The sequence below is a fragment of the Felis catus genome, chromosome D4, assembly GCF_018350175.1.
Source record: "Felis catus isolate Fca126 chromosome D4, F.catus_Fca126_mat1.0, whole genome shotgun sequence".
NCBI lineage: Eukaryota > Metazoa > Chordata > Mammalia > Carnivora > Felidae > Felis > Felis catus.
In genome coordinates, this window is record NC_058380.1 from 4437051 (window position 1) to 4458561 (window position 21511).

Below are 21511 nucleotides of genomic sequence, written 5' to 3' on the forward strand. Positions count from 1 at the left end.
TGCAATTTATGCTGGTATTTTGCTTTGACCTAATGAGTCATTGAATGTTTAGGCAGAAACTTCCTGGAATGGTATTTCTTTCTTTCATGCCTGCTCTCTTTGTTTTCTCTGTACGCTTGATGCAATTTCCAATCACTGGGCTCACTCCTATGCCTTCTTTTTCCACCTGCTCCTGTGTGTTGACTTTTCTTCTTCTTGTGTATTTTCTTCTCACTTACCCGATGCGTTCTTAGGTTTCCCATCGGCCTTTCCCCAATCATCGAGTCCTCACGACTCTTCTGGATTCCTTCCTCTACCAAGCTCCCACCTCCCCTTCCTGCCCCCCACCCCCGCCCATATCCCAGCCACAACCCAGACATTGCGAGGGTTTAAAATTTCCACACCGCCTTCCCCAGCTCCTGCCACACGGTTCCATCAGCAGGCATTCCATTAGCATGCTTGGCCTTATTATTCAAAAACTAGTTTTTGTGGGAAATTGGGTAACAGAAGATAGCCAAATGACACTCCCCGTAGAAGCACGGGCTTTAAAGTATGAGAAGTTGAAATGTTTCCTGTTAAATGACTGTTGCTCAAGCTAAGAAAGAAATTAGATCTCCACACGGACTGCATGGCTTCGCCAGACAAAAGCAGCTGATGGCCTGAATACATTTCAAAGCATTTCCAGAAGACCCAGCAAAAGGCCAGAAAGAGGTGGTTTTGCAAAAGAAGATGTTGCAAGTGCAGCATCACAAAAACCGAAACGTGTCTTTAAATTTGGCCGCCACCGACGGCCTTCGTTTCAGCTAGCATTTTCGTTCGTTCAGATTAAATGGCATATGTGAGCAAAGGTGTCAAAATAAAAGAAACTCACAAAAAGGCGGGTGGCGGGGGGAGATACACTAAAAATGGTCAAGACTTCAGAAGGGGCCAACTATGTTCATTGCAAAATCTTGAGTGATGGGGCAAGGCCTGTGGTAGCTGTTAGCTGGCCACGGGGACACGGCAGGGTGACCAGAGTGTGAAATATAAAATTGTGAAATGTGTTCTAACAAAAAAGCATTTTACTAAGAATTAGAGGTGACACACCCACACTGCTAGGCAGCTCCAGTCCCCGAGGCAAACCTTATCTAGACATTTCTGTGAAGTCCTGCACAGGGCATCCGTTGGAAAGAGCCATGGGGGCAACCCAGGAGGCTGGGGTTCTCGTGCCTTCGTTACCACCACCGCCGCCCCCCCCCCCACCCCCGCCCCGACTCACGAAGGGAATCGTTTCATCTGTCTGGACTTCATTTCTTCATCGGAGCCCCGTGGGGGCTGAGGCAGACCCCGCAGGGTTGCCCTGGGGTGATTCTTCAGAAACAGCCGCGCAGAAAAAGAAAGCTGCAAATTTGACATTTACAGAGAAGCAGGTCCCGGTTGAAGCCGGCTCACCCATAACCCTCGCCCTGCCTAATTACAACACGCGGGGAGGAAATTACACCGTGAAATGCACACGGACGGCCCGAGAGACAGAAATGGTCTTCCCTCGGGGTGGTTTATTTCAGCAAGAGACGAAAATGAACGCTATCAGTTTGGTAACTGCACTAAGAAGCCCGGAAATTGGGTGCCTGACCGCATTTCTGGTCTTCTGAGAAACTTCCAGACTCTGAGCGCCTGAGCAGAGAAGTGCCTAAGATTATTGTTCAGCTCCTGCATGTGATGATCGTCTCAGGCAGGCCACGCATCTGTGTGGAGGGCTGCCACGTAGGTATGCCGTCCAGATGCCGCCAAAGCAGAGTCTCAGGCGTGTCACCCAGGCAAATGGGCTGGAGAGGCGGGGGGGAGGAGCAGGCCATGGTGTGTCCACATCCCAGCTTCGCTGCTCACGAGCTCTGCAGACAGGACAAGTTACCTCCCTTAACTTCTCTCTGCCTCCGTTTCCCCTTCCGGCAACCATTGATAATAATAGCACCAATCTCAGGGCGTCTGGGTGGCTCAGTGTGTTGAGCATCCGACTCTTGATTTCGGCTCAGGTCAGGATCTCACGGGTTGTGAGTTGGAGCCCCACGTCAGGCTCTGTGCTGGCAGTGCAGAGCCTGCTTGGGATTCTCTCCCTCTCTCTCTCTCCCTATCCCTCTCTCCCTCCCTCTCTCTCCGTCTCTCTCTTTCTCAAAATAAATAAATAAATTTAAGAAATAATGACGTCCGTCTCAACAAGTTGTTCCAAGGTTAAGATGAGCTAAGAGCTACTAACTGCTCGGGAAAGCACCTGGGCTGAGACAGTGAGATGTGTTCGGTATTATTATCAACCCAATGAAAAATCAACCCGCACGAGGGAAACGATATCATTAACCCAAAGAGTGGGCGTGGGTGTCGTTGGGTGTGTGTACCTGAGTGTGTGTCCCTGTGAATTGGTGTGGACAATGAATTGCGTCACAGTGTCAGTGCGATAGACCCAGTGAGTGCTTACGTCTCCAAGAAAGCACAGCAGAGGTAGCTGGGGACAAAAGTTCAGTGTGTGAGGTTCTGTGGTGAGAGAGAGCAGGTGGGAAGGCTGACCAGGCCGCAGGACTCCGCGCAGCCGCACCAGCAAGGCTTGCGCATTATTCGGGCAGGGAGGAGCACGGCTGCTTTGGGGAACGTGGTCTGCAGAAGCGACGTGCTGTTTTCAACGTGTTTTTATGCAAAATGTCACATGTGAAGCATCAGCGTGGGGGAAGTGGCTGAAGGCCTGGACCCCCGTACTAGATGACACTAGGGCCCCCATTCTAGATGACCCTAGCACCCCCATACTAGATGACCCTAGCACCCCCGTACTAGATGACCCTAGGACCCCCGTACTAGATGGCCCTAGGACCCCCATTCTAGATGACCCTAGGACCCCCATTCTAGATTACCCTAGGACCCCCGTTCTAGATGGCCCTAGGACCCCCGTTCTAGATGGCCCTAGGACCCCCGTTCTAGATGACCCTAGGACCCCCGTACTAGATGGCCCTAGGACCCCCGTTCTAGATGACCCTAGGACCCCCGTTCTAGATGACCCTAGGACCCCCGTTCTAGATGGCCCTAGGACCCCCATACTAGATGACCCTAGGACCCCCGTTCTAGATGACCCTAGGACCCCCGTTCTAGATGGCCCTAGGACCCCCATACTAGATGACCCTAGGACCCCCGTTCGAGATGGCCCTAGGACCCCCACACTAGATGACCCTAGGACCCCCGTTCGAGATGACCTTAGGTAAGTCATCGAGACTCTGGCGCCTCAGTTTTTCCATCTGGGAAATAGTACAACGGTGATATTGTATGTAACTGCAGTGTTGTTTAGAGGGTAGGAGTGAGCTGACCTATGGAAAGCACTGGCCACTAGGCCCTGCTCAGGACAGAAGCCTCCCTTCAGGTCAGAGAACTTCAAGATAAGTTCCCTGCCGTGGTCTTCTCGTCTACACGCTGGCTTTCTGGCCCCAGAGTAGCAGAGGCCCTCAGCCCTCACTCAGGCCTCCTCGGCTCTCAGATAGCCAGACCTGGCTATGGTTCTGAAGGAGACAGACCCACGGAGGACGTTTTGCTCAGGGCCACACAGCAGAAGCAGCAAGCTGGGAGGGGGGAGCCGGACGAACTCAGATGGGGGAAAACGGAACCCGGTTACTCATACAGGTGTGAAGAGCTGAGGTGGGGGGGCATGGGAAGGAGAGAACGTGGAGGACGACGTGGTCCCAGAGGACGGGCCTCCCCAAGCCATTGCCAGCGGGCAGGAAGGGGGCAGAGACACACGGGGCGGGGCCAGGTGATCATGGTCACGTGCAGTGACAAGGTGGTGACACATGCCACACGATCTGGGACTTTGAGACTTTGAGACGTGGGCTTCCTGCTCCTCCCCACCCCCCGGATGCTCCTGCTTTGTGGCAGGGGAGGGGGCAGTGTGACTCCTGAAAGGTGGGTGAGTGCTGGTGCCACGGTCCCCAGGGAGGGCCCCCCCACCCCCACCCCACCGCTGCCCTGGGGACAGATGCCTGCCCGGAGCTTGCTGGACTCACCGGGAGATGTGAGGGCGAACTCTTGGTGTAAAAGTTGGTTTACTTTCCCAGGGCTGAAGATTCCTTGAGAGAGGAGCCGACGTGCAAGGATTCGGGGCCAGGCTCTGCGTGTGCCGTTGGCGCGCTCTGGTTCTGCTCGGGGCTCCTCTAGCAGGTACTTCCAGAACGACCCCCCTCCTCCGCTCCCCACCGTGCCCACGCGGCTCCAAGGCCTTGCGCCCTCCTGCAGTGAAGGGTGGGGGTGTTGGGACCTGGAGTCAGGCCCGAGCTGCCCACGTTGGAAGCCGGGGGCGGGGGACAGCTCGGCTGGGCACCAAGGGCGCGGAGCCGGGCTGGCCGGGTGGAACCGGGTGGAACCGAAGCCGAGACCCTCGTGGCCAAGGCCTCCAGGCGGCGTCCTTCCTCGGGCTGTGCCGCACCTCGGCCCTTTTGCTTGCCGCCATCTGTGCGGTGGTGCCCAACGCAGGACTGGCGCTGCCCGCTGCCCGTGCCACACAGGACCCTTCTCCTAAAGCGCAAGAAGGTAACCTCTTCCCGCGTGGAACCCGCCCCTGCCCGAGTCCCGCGTGCGCTCCTCCCCAGCTGCCTGGGCCTCAGCCGCCCCAGGCCGCGGCTGCTTGCCACGTGGAGAGCGCGGCCAGGCCCCGCGCAGGGCACCTCCCCGCCCCGGGCAGCCCCGTGTGGCTGGCTTCATCCCGCTTCCTGGCTGTGCCAGATGGGACCCAGCAGGCCCCGCAGACACCCCGATGCCTCCATCACCCAGAAACGCGGCAGGGCGCAGACGCGGAGGGCCCCGCCTTTCCCCGAGGCCGCTGGTGGGGGTGCGGCGGCGGGTAGCAGGACCCCCAAGTGCAGGGGGCGGTCCACCGCCAGGTCGGCTGGGAGCAGGAAGAGGCTGGACCTGGGTGAGCTGCGCCCTATCACTGAGCAGGGAGGGCCTGTGGGCTTGGGAAGCTGGGGTCAGCTCGCTCACACAACCCCTGCTTGACTTTCCCGACCTCTCTGCCTGCCTCTCCTTTGGCCCACTCTTGGGATTGTACCTCCCGAGAAAGCCTCTCAGCACATGCACTTTGAACTAGGAATCCCACATAGCCGGTGTTTCTTCTTTCTTCTAGAAACCGTAGAAGGTATTCCCCCAAATAGGTTCCTGATGGGATGTGCCTCACGGAAATGAGCAAAGGGACAAGAGGTGAGTGTTTGAGCCCCGCCCAGAAACTGGTGCCCACGGTTCTTGTCTCTGGCAGACCACCTCCGACCTGGAGAGCGCCTTCTACACATTCCAGCAACATCGTTTAGTTTCTAAATGAGACTAAAGTTTCTTGGGAAAGCATGTGGGAAGACACTTTTGGGGGGGGGGGTTGAGATGCATTTGTTAACTTTACTGGAGAGGAGTCGGATACATGGATATCTGTTGGTGATAAAGGGGAACATTTTGAAGAGTAGATTAGAAAGGAGGACTTTCTTGTTACTGAAAAGTATCTGCTTCGACCACTGACTATTTGAAGAGCATTCTTTTCCCGGACAAATGTAATCATTTACTTAGCAGGGGAACAAGAAAGCCTTTGTATTTCAATAGGAAAGTCACCAAGGACACCCATTATTTTTGACATCAAAACTGAGCGACGAGGCAGGAAATATCCAGATTATCATGATGACAGGGAAGATGTGATCCAATATGTTCGTTTGCTTGAAGGAGGCAGGACAACATGAGAATTCAGCAGCGTGGCTGCACAGGATTTAGAATTTGTAATTTATTTATAAACAGTGGCTTTCCTGCATCCGGGAGGCAGGTGGAACCGAGCGATGCCACATGACCCAAACTCCGTGTTCCTCTGCTTCCCCACGTGTGAACTGGGTGCTGATCCCGCTGCCCTCAGAGGTTCCAGGGAGTCACTACAGTTTGACTCCCTCAGTACCCAATCCCAGGCTCATCCCTCCAGCCTCCCTGTTTTTTTTTGGATTTGCGAGGGTCCATACTTTCACAGACTTCCTTGGAGGTAGGGTGGCTATTTGACGTGAGTCTGGCCAGAGAGATGGACAAACTCATAGATGTCTCCTGGGTTCCTTTCTTCCTGCCTTAAAGATGGGTGTGGTCCTGGAACTGTGGCACCCGTCTGGCAAGGAGAGAAGAGGTCAATGTCGGCAACGGCTTACCTCGTCTCTGAGCTTCTCGAGTGTGCAGAAGACAGATCCGGGTTCGCTTAAGCTACAGCTGGGTGAGTATTTTGTGACCGACGGGTTTTCATTTGTGTCTGAATAACATGGAAAGCATAACGTAACGTGTCTGGTGCCTAAAGGAGGCTTAATAAATGTCAGCACTTGTTTTTACATTTTAAAATATTATATTTAAATATATTTGAAATACGGTTCGGAAAAGTGTCTGATTCCTAATAAAAAAAACTATTAAATAATTCATGCTGTATCTAACAAAAACAAGTACAAGCTGACCTACGTAAAGAAAACTATTAAACGCTGAATAATGACATAAAAGGAGACACATAAGTAAAGAGATTGAGCACATTTCTGGACTAAAAGAGACAATATTATAGAGATGACAGTCATCCCCAAATTAACCAATAAAGATTATCCCACTTAGTCAAAATTCCAGTGGGTATTTTGAGGGAGTTGAAAAGTTGATTCTCCTTTTCCGTTGGAAGGATAAATATCCCAAAGTAACTGAATTGGCCTTGAAAATAAATAATAAATCTGGTGAATTTATTCAATTCATCCAACCAGATGTTAGAGCTACACTAATTAAAACAATGTGGCATCATTGAAAGAAAAACCGATCAATGAAATGGCGTTGAAATTCTAGAAATAGATTCGCATATAAATATAAAACCATATATGATAAATGATAAGTGTGATCATTTACATCAAAGAGCGTATCAGTCAGGGTTGAGCCCAGGAAATAGGTCGCTTTAGGTATTTTGGACAGAATGTGATTTAAAATAGGGAATTAGATATTTTCTTTTTTTTTTTTTTAATTTTTTACATGTTTATTTATTTTTGAGACAGAGAGAGAGAGAGAGAGAGAGACAGAGCACGAGGAGGGGAGGGGCAGAGAGAGAGGGAGACACAGAATCTGAAGCAGGCTCCAGGCTCTGAGCTGTCAGCACAGAGCCTGACGCGGGGCTCGAACCCACAAACTGTGAAATCATGACCTGACCCCGAGATCATGACCTGAGCCGAAATCGGACACTTAACTGATTGAGCCACCCAGGGGCCCCAAGGGAATCAGATATTTATTTTCACCGCCATTGGGAGTACGGAGCACATCCTAGGCTGGATCTCCTGAAATGACTCAGCCTACATAGAACAGATTCAATGAGGGACCTCTGGATCTAACCTAGACATTGTTGCTGAAGCTATGCCAGAAACAAGAAACCAAGCCAGATATAAGAAACAACAGCCTCTCACATTCAGGGAATTGGACCATGGGGTCCAAGGCTGTGGTCTGGGCATAGAAGTCCCGTTAAGAAGCTGTCCCTACCGCCATTGCTTCTTGACCTCCAGGAAGCTGGCGGATGGACACTGGAGCACCATGCCAGGAAGCTTCATGGTTTTGGAGTCCATTTGCCAGTGGCAAGGTTCAAGAGACTTGGGAAGACAGTTCACTCCTTCCTTCCAGAATCTCTTGCGAGTACATGTAAATGATGCTAGAACATTTGCTTCCAGAACCTCAGTTTCAGGGGAGTCTGGAAGTGTTTCCTCTAGCTTTCAGTGTCCCCAAGTAGAAGCCAGATAACATGAGGGTTGAGAGAATTGATCCAAAGCGTCTGCTCATAAGGGAAAAGAGCATCACATCGGGGTCATTCATCAGGTCCCCACCGCGCCCCAAACATAAAAACATTCCCAAGTGATCACCGCGTTCCAAACATAAAAATATTTCCTTGCGATTGAAGATTGAGGTGTTGATGGATGCCTGGGTGGCTCAGTTGGTTAAGCGTCTGTCTGACTCTGGATTTAGGCTCAGGTCATGATCTCTCGGTTCATGAGATCGAGCCCCTAGTTGGGCTCTGTGCTGACAGCCTGGAGCCTCCTTGGGATTCTCTCTCTCTCCCTCTCTCTCTGCTCCTCCCCTGCTTGTGCTCATATGCTCTCTCTTTCTCTCTCTCTCAAAATAAATAAATGAATTTTTAAAAAGATTTAAGTGTTGAAATTACACATAAAATGACTAAAAGACCTATGGGAGAACAGATCTATCACCTTGGGGCCAGGTGTAACATGAAATCCGGAGGCTATGGAAGAGAAGATAAATATATTTAACTGAGTACAAATCACGCTGCTCTGGTTTGCTAACAGATACCCTACACCAAGTTAAAAGACAAAAAGGGGGAAATAGCTATCATTTTTCTTCTGGACAAAGGGTTAATATTTTTAATCTGTTAGAGTTCTTACAAATCCACAGAAAAAGATCAACAGCCAATAGTGAAATAGGCAAAGGACAGGAATGACTAGTTTTTTTAAAACCTCAAGTGCAGATCCCTTTGAAGCATATGGAAACATGAGTAGCTTCGTTAATAATAAATACATGAAATTACAATGAGAATTTTTTACTTCGCCAACTGGCAACGTGCCGGAGAGTGATAACATCTACAGTTGGCAGGAGTGGTATGGAAATGGGGTGCAAATGGCTGCAAACTCTAAAAGTGAGTCTGGCTGTATGTGTCAGATGCTGACAGTCCCCGCCTTTTAACCTGCAACACGCTTCCTAGAATTTGTCTCGCGGAACAACGCTACCCTTCTCAGAATCTGCCCCACAGAAATACTCACGCAAGTGAGCGAAGACGCATTTGGCAGGCTCGTTGACAGAGTGTTACCTGGACGGGGGAAGCCTGGCCACAGCTCTCAGTGCCCATCCAGGGGCCATTACTCAAATAAATGATGATGCATCCACTCAATGGGTTACTAGGCAGCAGTTAAAAAGAAGCAGGTCTAGGGGCTCCTGGGGGACTCAGTCGCTTAAGCGGCTGGCTCTTAGTTTCGGCTCAGGTCGTGATCTCACGGTGTCATGGGTTAGAGCCCCACGTCGGGCTCCTCCGTGCTGACGGTGCAGAGGCTGCTTGGGATTCTCTGTCTCCCTCCCCCTCCGCCCCTCCCCCACTCACGCTGTCTCTGTCTCTCTCAAAATAACTAAATAGACTTAACAATAATAATAATAAAAAGAAGCAGCTCTATTTCTATGGACATTGAAAGATAGCAACAATATAGCAAGCTGGAAATAGATCTAAGTAGGGAACACGATCCCCTTGTTTCTAAAGACAAAAATGTGGACTGTATGTGCAGCAGGTCTGGAGACGTGCAAACCCAGTTGCTTGGGTGGGGGGGGGCGGTCACCTCGGGGCTACAGGAGTAGAGCTTCCTGTGGGCAGAACTTTCATATTTTACCACCTGTACGTCTTCGAGGTTTAACATCACGAAAAGACTTGAAGATCCATAAAGAACGAAACCCCCAATTCAGCCAGGGAACCTAGAAGCGTGGCGTCTAGGTGACTGACACCCCCGTTAAAGTCAAAAGGTGCTTGGAGCTCACTTGACAGATGTGGAAATTAGGACTCGCACTTCTGTTGCTCCCAAGGCCACGTGGAAGGAATTGCATTATTCCTGAGGCCACGATTTCCGAATTCTAAAGCCAGAAGCAGAGACTGCCCTGGCATTTTAAGGTTGCATGGCACCTTCTACTCCTGGCTTATGGGGATTAACTTCCCTGCCAAGGTGGCTGGGTATGTGGGACCAGCATCTCCCAGGCAACCTTGGGGTGGGCTGTGTGCAGAATATCTCTTCGGATTAGCACCTGCAGTTACTGCCTCCAACTCTTACTATCTGCTTCTTGCCTGCCCAATCTGCATATTATTATTATTATTATTATTATTATTATTATTTTATTTATTTATTTATTTTTTTTGCTTAAACTTGGTCACCTTATCTTATCGTGGCTTGCTGCTTGCCTGTGCAAGCTGTGGTAATTGGCCTATTTCGGTAATTTCCTGAATACAATCGTAGATGTTACAATGCTTCAAAATTTCCTACGAAATTTTGTACTTGAACCTACGTTTTCAACCCAGCCTCTTTTGTAAATCTATCCTTTGGTTCTTTGTAACAGATGATTCAGTACCCAAGATGCTTCAGTTAAAAAAAAAAAAAATCATTTCTTTCAAACTTGTCAGAATGGCCGAATCCTGGGTGTGAACAGAGGCAAGAGTCTGTGATTGAGAGTGTGCGTCCACAGCTTGCTGTGCGACCTTGGGCAAATCACTTGACGTCTCTGGGCCTCAGTTGCTCCATATGTAAGTTCGATGTGAGCGCCTATTACCTTGAATAAGACGATATTGTGGTAATTTTTGCCCAATTATCCGATCAGTAAAGCATTTGACAAGCCTGACCTGATTAACAGGTTACGGAGAGCCTTCTAGCTGTCGGGGGATGGGTGGATGGTAGAGGGGCCCAGGGAGAAAATGGCAGCCCCTGAAACCCGTCCCATTCCATCCTCACTGACTGGGCCCCAGCCAGCTTCCCCTCCGCGTGACCCTGTCCCAACCTGCCCGTTCCACACACAGGACGATGCTGCTTCACGAAGCTTCTCTGCCTTGGCGGCTTCTCAGCACACTCAGGGGAGAAGCCACATGCTAACCGTGGTCCATGGGGGTCTACGAAGCCCACCCACTTCTGTCTCTTCGTCTCACACCTCTCTTCTTGTTCCCAAGGTGCCACAAACAGCTAATCTTCCTTCGGTTTTGTTTTGTTTTGCTTTTTACTATGTTACTCTGTCTCCCACCCCAGGGCCTTTGCCTATGCTGTTTCCGCTACCCAATGTTTGGTCCGGCCTTCTTTCTCTTTCATTAGATCCAGCTTCCGTATCATCCCCAATAAGAGACGGGGGTGTGCAGCCCACATCCTTTCCCTTTTGTACTTCTTGGGGTGGTAGCACCCCAAATTCCCTCTGTGGAAGCATCCCTCCCACACGCCACGGAGCTCACACGGGGAAGCCACACCAGGCCCAACAAATAGAAAGCTGTGAAAGTCTTTCCTTTAGTTTTCCCTGGGGAAGAGCCCTTCAGGCCTCCTAGCAATGGGGCGGGAATAGTGGCATCGTGGCCACACAGGCGGGGCACTGAGGAATAAATGTGACCTTGTGCCCAGGCTTCCAGTAGCTCCTCACACACCCACACCTTCCGGTAACTGATCCCGAGCCTCCTGGACCTGCACATGGAAACTGAGCCCCTTTCGACGGATCTGGCACCTGCAGGCCCCTGTGGGGCGGCCGCCTCCGCTCCGCAAGGCCAGCCCCTCTCAACGTTCAGTTTGCCCTCAGCCTCCAGTGGGTGGTTCCTCTCCCGCCCCCTTTGTCCTTCTTGCCATTTCCCTGGAGGTGGAGAGAGGAGAAGAGCCGACTTAAGGAGAATGGCTGCCCATCACCACGTCCAGCCACAGGTCGCTCCCCCAGAAGCGCTCGGTCTTCTCCTCTCGGGAGGTGACCACAACCTCTTCCCGCTGTCCTCAGACCTCCTCCCTCATCCCCTCCCTGCTCAGACCCAGGAAGTGACCTCATGTGCTCCAGTCTCCAGAGGAAAGACCAATAACCACCCTCCATTTCCGGCCACTTGCTGCAAGCCAGGGACACCAACTCTGCTTAATCTACGTGGGAAGGATTTTACTGAAAGGATGTTGAGTAGCTCACGGGTTCTACAGCGAGACTGCAGGGCAACAGTTCATCTTAGAGGAGCCAAAACCAATGCCTGCTCAAGGGACAGAGATGGCACCGACTCTGGGCACAGACACTGCTGTTTCCATCACTAACCCTTCCGGTCCTGGGTCTCGGACACTTCTGCTGAAATCACAGACGATGCATCGTTACCACGCCCACCAGAATGCTGTCGCTATAGTACCTGCTTCTTTTTTTTTTTTTAATTTTTTTTACGTTTATTTTATTTTTGAGACAGAGAGAGAGCATGAACAGGGGAGGGTCAGAGAGAGAGGGAGACACAGAATCTGAAACAGGCTCCAGGCTCCGAGCTGTCAGCACAGAGCCCGACGCGGGGCTCGAACTCACAGACCAGGAGATCATGACCTGAGCCGAAGTCGGTCGCCCAACCGACTGAGCCACCCAGGCGCCCCAGTACCTGCTTCTTTTTATGTCTGGTTTACAACCCAGAACAGAGGATGGGGTTGGGGGAGGGGGGTAGGGAAACTACTGCATTAAATTTTTTTTAAATCTTTATTGTGTATCTTTGAAAGAAACAGACAGAGCATACATAGGGGAGGGTTAGAGAGAGAGGGAGACACCGGATCTGGAGCTGGCTCCAGGCTCTGAGCTGTCAGCACAGAGCCCGATGCGGGGCTCGAAGTCACGGACCATGAGATCATGGCCTGAGCCGAAGTCGGCCGCTTAACTGACTGAGCCACCCAGGCGCCCCAAGTATCCAACGGTTTTGGCTTCAGGAATGGGAGTCCTCGTTCTCCATCACAAGACGGTGGATGCCTCAAGCCTAGAAATGAGGTTCTGATGCCAAGTGGCCAAAAACGAATCGACAGTGTCCACCCTCCACCCCACTGTCTGCTCCACACACGCTTACGCTTCTTCAAAAATGTCCCTGTCTAACGTAGTGCAAATCTCCCTCATAAAACAAAGCCTGTTCGAGAGCTGTCCAGAATCTTCTCTTTTCTGAGAACCAGGATCTCTGTATCATGACCATTTGTCCCTTGGTGCTAAAACGATCACCTCTCCACATTTTGTAATCTAAGGACCCGATAGCAGTCATAGCTCAATAAAATGGAAAGACAAAAGTTCTTCTTAATGATGTAGAAGAAAAAAGGGAGAGATTATTTCAGATAATTTTCCTTCTACTTGAAGCGGTGAGGACGGAAATACAGGGAGCTTTTGTGGCTGTTGTTTTGTGACCGTCCTGTAGCTCTACTAAGCAAATCTAGCAAGTAGCGTCTTAAATTCTTGTTCCCTCTGTCTCCTAACATCCCTCAGTGTACCCTTTCTGCTGTGGGGTGCGTATGGATGAGGAGCCACAAAGAGGTGGTTTTGACTGGCAGAGTCTAGTTCACGTGCCTGAGCCCCAGCTACAGGAGGCTAGAAAATAAATACACGAGTTTTCAACATCTGTGACAGGAGGCAGACTCTGTTGTCCAAGAGAGGAAGAGGTTTCGCTGCCGTGTGACCATGAAGAATGGCAAATACTCACCCTGTCCCCCGTATGTACTCAGTTACTGATTCTACCTGTAGAAGGTCCAGAATCAATTTCCTACTTAATTCTACCTCCTAAACCTCTCTCTTCTTCACAGCGTTTCTGACATACAATTCACCTGCCATAAAATCTACCCATTTAAAGCGCACGATTCAGGGCTCCCGGGTGGCTTAGGCGGCTAAGCAACCAGCTCTCGGTTTCAGCTCAGGTTGTGATCTCCCGGTTTGTGAGTTCCAGCCTCGCGTGGGGCTCTGCGCTGACAATGCAGAGCCTACTTGGGGTTTTCTCTCCTTCTCTCTCTGCCCCGCCCCAGCTCGTGCTGTCTCTCTCAAAAATAAATAAATAAATAAATAAATAAATAAATAAATAGTACACTTCAGTGTTTTTGGCATATTACATGATGAATGTTTGTAAATTGGGGTAAAACACATAACATAATAAGACTTGCCATTTTAACCATGTTAAGTATACCATTCAGTAGCATCAATTGCATTCATAATGCCGTCCAACCGTCACCCCCATTTCCGAACAGAATCTCTGTCATCATAAGTGATCACGCTCTTTTTCCCCTTCCCTTAGCTCCTGATCACCTCTCCTCTACTTTCTGTGTCTATGAATTTCCCTATCCCAGAGATTTCCTATAAGTAGAATCATACAATATCTGTCTTTTTGTGTCTGGCTGGTTTTTGTGTCTCATTTAGTGTAGGCCATCCATGGTAGCGTGTGCCTCAGAACTTCATTCATTTATGGCTGAATAATATTCCACTGCGTGGAGAGATCCCACTTTGTTCATCCGTTCATCTGTGGATGGACGCTTGAGTTGCCCCACCTTTTGGTTATTGTGAACACTGCGTACACATATTTGTTGGGGTCCCAGCTCTCAGTTCCTTGGGGTATACGCCTAAGAGTGCAAATGCTCGTTCATATGGTAATTCAATGTTTAGCTATTAAAGATAGCTAAAATATGAGAAACGCAGCAAATCGTTTTCCATTAAGGCTGCACCATTTTATGTTTCCACCAGCAATGTGCAAAGGTTCCAATATCTCCACATCCTTGCCATTTTCCATTTTTTTTTTGTGATAGCCTTCCTATTAGGCGTGAAGTGATACCTCATTGTGCTTTTGATTAGCACTTCCCTAATGATTAGTGATATTGAGCACCTCTTCACGTATGTATCCTTGTGTATATCTTCTTTGAAGAAATATTTTATTCAAGTCCTCTGGCCATTTGTTAAATTGAGTTGTTTGTCTTTTTGTTGTTGAGTTGTAAGAATTCTTTATATTTTGTGGATACTGGGCCATTGTCAGATATACGGTTTTCAAATTATTTTCTCCATTGTGTGGGTTGCTTTCTCATTATCTTAATGTCCTTTGATGCACAGAAATTTTAAAATGTGACGAAGGGCAAGTTGTCTATTTTTTCACGGTTGTTACTGTTGCTTTTGGTGTTATATCTAGGAATTCATTGCCAAATCCAAGATCTTAAAGATTTACCCCTCTGCTTTTTCTAAGAGTTTTATGATCTTAGCTCTTACATTTAGAACACTGATCCATTTTTAGTTAACTTTTGTTTAATTTTGTATATGGTGTGAAGTAGACGGTCTAACTTCATTCTTTTGTACCATCTGTTGAAAAACTATTCTTTCCCCATTAAATGCACTTGGCTCCTTTGCAAAACCCAATTGGCCAGCGATGTATGAGCTCATTTCTGAACTGTCAATTCTGTCCTCCTTATCTTATGTCTATTCTCATGAGTATCACATTGTTTTGATTACTATAGCTTTTGTATTAAATTTTAAAACCAGGCAGTGTGAATTCTCTAACTTCGGTCTTCTGTTTTCAAGACTGCTTTGGCTATTTGAGGTCCCTTGTAATTCCATATAAATTTGAAGATTGGATTTTTTAGTTCTGCGAAAAAAAGAGCCATTGGAATTTTGATAACAAGCATTGAATCTGTGGATCTGTTTGGTTAGTATCTTTATACTATTAAGTCTTTGTATCCATGAGCATGAGATGCCTTTCCATTTGCATACGTCTTAATTTCTTTCAGCAGTGTTTTGTAATTTTCAGTGCTCAAATGTTTCACATCATAGGTTATATTTATTTTCAGGTATTTATTTTTGGAGATGCTGTTTTTCCTTAATTGCTTTTCAATGTCCTTTTCTGATTATTTATTGTGGGTGTGTAAAAATACAACTGATTTTTGTATGTTGATCTTGCTCCCTGGAGCTTTGTTGAATTCGTTTATTACTTCCAGTAGCCTTTTTTTTTTTTTTTTTTTTTTGGTGGATTCTCTGGGGTTTTCTCTATGTAGAATTATATCTGCAAACAGAGGTATTTCACCTCCTCTTTTCCAATTTGGGCACGTTTTGTTTCTTTGTTTTATTTAATGGCTCTGGATAGGACAACGCTGAGTAACAGTGGTGAAAGTGGGCACCCTTGCTTCATTTCTGATCTTAGCAGGTGGTTTTAAGTCTTTCTTTTATGATATTAGCTGTAGGTTTTTCATAAATGCCCTTTATCATGTTAAGGAAATTCCTTCTATTCCTAGCTTTCTGAGAGTTATTTTTTAATCATGAAAGTATGTTGGATATTGTCAAATGACTATTCTGCATCAAATGAGATGGTCATATGGATTTTTTCTTTCATTGCATTAATGTGATATATTACATTCATTGATTTTCTTATGTTATATCACCCTTGCATTCCTGGTATAATCCCACTGGTCACAGAATATAATCCTTTCAATGTGCTGCCGGACTCAGTTTGCTAATGTTTTGTTGAGGCTTTTGCATTTCTATTCATAAAGGATATTGATCTGAAATTTTCTTTCCTGATGACGTCTTTATCTAGCCTTGGAACCAGGATAATGCTAGTCTCATAGAATGAGTTAAGAAGTGTTCCTTCATCTTTATTTGAAAAGTTTGAGAATTGGATTAATGCTTCTTTAAATATTAGTGGAATTCACCAGTGACGCCATCTTGTCCGGGACTTTTCTTTGTTGGAAGGTGTTTGATTACTGTTTCAGTCTCCACTTATTGTAGGCCTGTTGAGATTTTCTATTTCCTTTTAAGTCAGTTTAGGTAATTTGTGTTTCTGGGTATTGGTCCATTTTATCTGTATTATCTGATTTGTTGTTATACAATTGCTCATAGAATTCTTTAATGATCCTTCTTATTTTTCTATGGTCAGTAGTAATGTCCCCATTTTCATTACCAATTTTAGTTATTTGCATATTCTCTCTTTTTTCCTTTGTCAGTCTAGCTAAAGTTTGTCAATTCTGTTGGTCTTTTCAAAGAACCAACTTTTGGCTTTTGGGTTCATTGATTTTTTTCTATATATTTTTTGTATTTTCTATTTTATTTATCTTTGCTATTAATGTTATTATTTCCTTCCTCTTATTATTTTTAAGTTTAATTCACTGTTTCCACCCCATCCCCATGTCCCAAGGATGCAAATTAGGTTATTGTTCTGAGATCTTTCTTTCTTTTTTTTTTAAAGATTCATTTTTAAGTAATCTCCACACTGAACATGGGGTTCAAACTCATAACCCCAAGATTAATAGCTCTATGCTCTCCCAACAAGCGAGCCAGACGCCCCAGATCTTTCTTATTTTTTTAATTTTTTAACAGCTATAAATTTCTCTCTGAGCCCTGTGTTTGATGCATATCCCATAAGTTTGGGCATATTGTGTTTTCATTTCACTTGCCTCTAATTATCTAATTTCCTTTGTGATTTCTTTGACCCATTGGTGGTATCAGAATGTTTTGTTTAATTTCCACATATTTGTGAATTCTCCAGTTTTCCTTCTCATTGATTTCTAGCTTCATTTCACCGTTGTCGAAGATGCTTTATATGATTTCAAGATTTTAAAATGTATTGATACTTGTTAGTGTCATATAGTGTATCCTAGAGAATATTCCATGTGTCCTTGAGAAGAACACGTATCCTTTTGTTGTTAGGTTGAGTGTTCTCCGTACCAGCTAGTTTACAGAGGTTGGGTCTAGCTCGCTTATAGTGTTGTTCCGGCCTCTGTATCCTTATTCGTCTTTTGTCTAATATTCTATCCGTTACCGAAAGTAGAGTATGGAAGTCTCCAAATACTGTTGTGGCACTGTTCATCGCCTCAACTCTGTCAATACCAAAGAGCTCTTGAATCCACCCTTACCACCAAACTTGTTCCTGTTCCGCCCTATTGGCATCTGACTGGCCTCATCCTTACTCTGATTGAATGTGTTCTCCACACAGCAGCCAAAGTGGTCTTTTTGAAATCAAACACTCATCCCAACACTTCCCACCCTAACACCATTTTCCCTAGCTCTCCATTGGGCTCAGAAGAAATTCAAAATCTTTAGTGTCGTTTCAAAGCCCACCATGACTTGGCCTTGCTTCCTATCTCTAGTTTCGTCTTCTTCCTTCCTTCCTTCCTTACACTGCCTTCTTACTTCCAGTTCCAGACATGATGAGTGTTTTGTGCTTCCACTTGCACCACTCCCGCTCTAACCTTCTGTGATTTTTTGGTGCTGCCGAGGACTGCCCCTCATTCTGCACCTCTACCTCTCGTAGAGAATTCCTGTTGATCACTTGAGTGTCAGTTAAGCTAGCAAATCCTCCAGGAAGCATATGCTGACTTCCTTATGCAAAATCAGGTGCCCCTTCCCCCCTTTTTTTCAGAATTCCACCCATGTGCTTTGACATGTATCACAGTACTTAATACCGCATATTGGGATGACTTCTTGGTGTGTTGGTCTACACCACTAGAGCCTCTAGCATTGTGTCTGGCACAGAATAGCTGTGTTGGGTGAGTCAAGCCACATATGATCGTGAATATCTGCATGTTCTTATTGGCTATGGCAAGAATACAAGACCTCGGCCACTGTTTATCTGGGCCACTTACAGTGAGTAATCCTGAGAGATGAGGTAGCATCTCCTCCCAGATAAAGAGCAGGTCTCTTTTCACTTACTGGAATAGCGATGACTCTCCTAAGCTCTGTGTGTTCCTGTTTTGTAACACAACTCCGGCACATACAGGCATCCATTCTGGATCCTTTGTGTTGGCCTTGCGGAATTGGAGGTGGGGGTATAGGAAACCCATGTACACCTGCCGCTTTTGCCATCGATAATGAAGTCTGTTATCTCTGATCCCGGAATCTCATGTCTTCTGTTAGCATGCACACAAAATGCCAACAGGCTAACTTATTAGCTAAACTAGAATCCTAGACTCTTCACTGACCTTGACAACACGAAGAGATAGTTATTAGCTTTCAGAACAAGACCTGGAATTGACACCTGTATTAGTTTGCTAGGGCTGTTTTAACAAAGCATTACACACCGGGGGCTTATACAACAGAAACTTATTTCTCCACAGTTCTGGAGGCTAGATAGATGAGATGAAGGTGTTGGAAGGTTTGAAATCTTCTGAGGCTTTGAGGGAAAATATGTTCCAGGCCTCCCTCCTTGGCTTGCAGATGGCCATCTTCTTCCTGTGTCTTCACATCACCCTCCCTCTGTACACATCTATGTCCAGATTTCTTCTTCTTATAAGGACCGCAGTCGTACTGGAATAGGGCCCACCTTAATGACCTCATTATAACTTCAGTACCTCTGTTAAGACCCTATCTCCAAATACGGTCACATTCCGACACTGACATATGAATTTGGGGAGGAACACAATTCTGCCCATAAAAACACCATAAACAAAAGCAGAATACAGACATTCATCAGGTTTTACAGCATAACCTCCCCCCTCCTTTTTTGTTGTATGTAATGAATCATCAACAAAAAATAATTATAAAACGAAACTTCAAGATGTCAAAGCTCTTTTGGAAAGATACAAACTTGATTTTTCCCTAGGTATTTCAAAACTTGTTCTTAAATCCTTGAAACTTGGCACTTTCTTCAAGTGGTTACACTAATAAGTCATTTTGACCATCTGAAACTGCATTTTGGAGCTAAGATATTTCTGACGTTACACTAAAGCAATTATTTATTACACATATTAATTTAAAATTGTCTATGAAATTAAAGCATAGGAATAAAGAACACTTTGTGTTGGTAGATATTTATCTAACCAAGAGAAACAATAGAATTAAAACATTATAAGTAATCACAATGTGACGACAGTCTACATTGACCTGGGATTTTTGCTTTTAGCTTGTAATATCTCATGTCTTGTTTTATTATTTATTATTAATTATGATTTGTTATTGTGTGGAATTCAACATCAGCCTTTGATGTTAAATAGAGATTTCACTTGTATTTGAGGAATACAAGTGAAGAATACAACAGCTAAAATAACTCAGAATGTTTGTTCCCCAAGTACAAACAAAACAGTGGGAATAGAGAAAATATTTCTTTTCCATGGAAGTCATCTTTTAGGAAGGCTTTTAATCCCAAAAATATTTGGTTTGTTTGTTTGTTTACCAAAAAATGGGGTTTTGTCTCTGAAGACATCCTATAGAAGAAACATAGTCTTCTTCTTTTTAATTTTTTTTAACATTTATTTATTTTTGAGAGAGAGAGAGAGAGAGAGAGAGAGAGAGAGAGAGAGAGAGAGAGAGACAGTGTGAGCGGGGAAGGGACAGGGAGAGAGAGGGAGACAACACAGAATCCGAAGCAGGCTCCAGGCTCTGAGCCATCAGCACAGAGCCCGATGCGGGGCTCAAACTCGTGAACCGCGAGACCATGACCTGAGCTTCCGCAAGTCGGACACTTAACTGACTGAGCCACCCAGGCACCCGAACCGCAGTCTTGATCATGCGTGAGATCCATACGTTTCCTTACAGATTGGGCCATAATTGAATTACCCCCAAAATGATCCTCAAATCTTATTTTTAAAAACACCTCCGTAAGAACCACCAGAATTCCTCTCGGTAAGTGGAACTCATTCTTCTGCTCCATTCAGTCTTTCCACACACGTTAACTGAATGTCTGCCACGGATGAAGCCTCACGCGCATTGCTAGGGTTGCGGTGGTGAGCATGGTGTATACGTTTCTGTGAGGAAGTTTTGCCCTTTCTCCTAATTTTATTTATCGAATGAATTGTATCAGTATGGACTTGCAGATACGTATTTTATTCTCTTCAACACTCTCAACATTTATTTTCTGGCTTGTTTTGCTCCACCCTCTACCAGTAGATCTCCTTCAGGTTGGTTCCTGTGTCCTTCTGATAAGCCTAATTCTTTTTTTTTTTTTTTTTAATCTTTTTCGAGATTCATTTGGAACCTTTTAGCCACCAGGGGCTTTGTTGTTGCTTCATTTTACACAGCATTTTTAACCTTCTTTAAAAAACACTGTCACTTTGTTTAAAAAGGTTTAAAACATTCTTTTTTTCATTTTGTTTATTTTTGAGAGAGAGACAGAGCATGAACAGGGGAGGGACGGAGAGAGGGAGACACAGAATCCGAAGCAGGCTCCGGGCTCTGAGCCGTCAGCACAGAGCCCGACGCGGGGTTTGAACTCACAAACCGTGAGGTCGTGACCTGAGCCGAAGTCGGATGCTTAACCGACTGAGCCACCCAGGCGCCCCTAAAATGATTTTCTGAGATAACACGGGCTACTTTACACGTAATGAACTTCACTTGTTTAAATGGTATCGTTCGAAACATTTTGACGGTGGACGCATCCGTGAGACCATCCCTGCCTTCAAATTAAGAAACGTGTATACCAGCCCCAGAAGTTCTCTGTGCCCCTACCTGCCCTCGCCCCGTATCCAGTGAGAAGTACCAGGCTACTCTCTGTTGCTGCGCATTCATTCATATTTTCTAAAATTTATGTAAAGAAAACCACACCACTTTCTTTCTGGCTTCTTTCATCAGCATCATTATTTTGAGATTGAGCCATGTTGTTGTGCCTATCGATAGCTCATTCCTTGTACTGCTGGGTAGTGTTACTCTGCCTTGTGTGTTAAATCATTCACCTGCTGACGGACGTGTGGGCTATTGCCTGGTTTGGGTTATTACTGATGTTCTTTTGTAGGCTTCTGTGTGGACAGGAAGATGTTAGTAAGGGTGATGGGGAAGGTAGAGAGATTGGGGCTGTATATGTTCCTTTGTTCACTAAACGTTTTAGAAAGAGGATGTCTGAGCCAGGAGCACCCCTGAGTGGAGTTTGAGGCGTGCACTTAGATGAAGATAGTTTGAGAAGTAATCCCTGGAACAGGAGTGAAGGCCCGGGGTGAGGTATACAGGAAAGAAGGTAAAGTCAATATAAGGTGCTTTGCTGGGGTTGCCACTTTAAGCAAGGAACCTTTATTCTTTTTTTTCTTTTTTTTAATGTTTGTTTATTTTTGTTTTTTGTGTGTGTTTTTTTTATTTTTTCAAT

At 46.3% G+C, this 21511-nt stretch overlaps 2 long non-coding RNA genes across 5 annotated transcripts in view; one reads left to right on the top strand and one right to left on the bottom strand.

Annotated features, from left to right (window-relative positions):
- Window positions 1–1466: 1466 nt before the first annotated feature.
- Window positions 1467–4132, bottom strand: LOC111557591. The gene is made up of 2 exons (XR_002737776.2): window positions 3993–4132; window positions 1467–1850 (listed from the first exon to the last, which is right to left on the bottom strand). It is a non-coding gene; the product is annotated as an uncharacterized LOC111557591 (long non-coding RNA).
- The window catches only part of LOC105261081, a 60775-nt gene continuing 43288 nt past the window's right edge, over window positions 4025–21511 (top strand). For 2 of the 4 annotated variants that reach the window (XR_006588725.1, XR_006588726.1), the window contains exons 1-2: window positions 5044–5181; window positions 6076–6208. This is a non-coding gene — a long non-coding RNA (uncharacterized LOC105261081). Of the gene's footprint in view, window positions 4147–4389; window positions 4516–5043; window positions 5182–6075; window positions 6209–21511 lie in introns of those variants that run through there. The other 2 variants (XR_006588728.1, XR_006588727.1) reach the window with 2 other exon arrangements.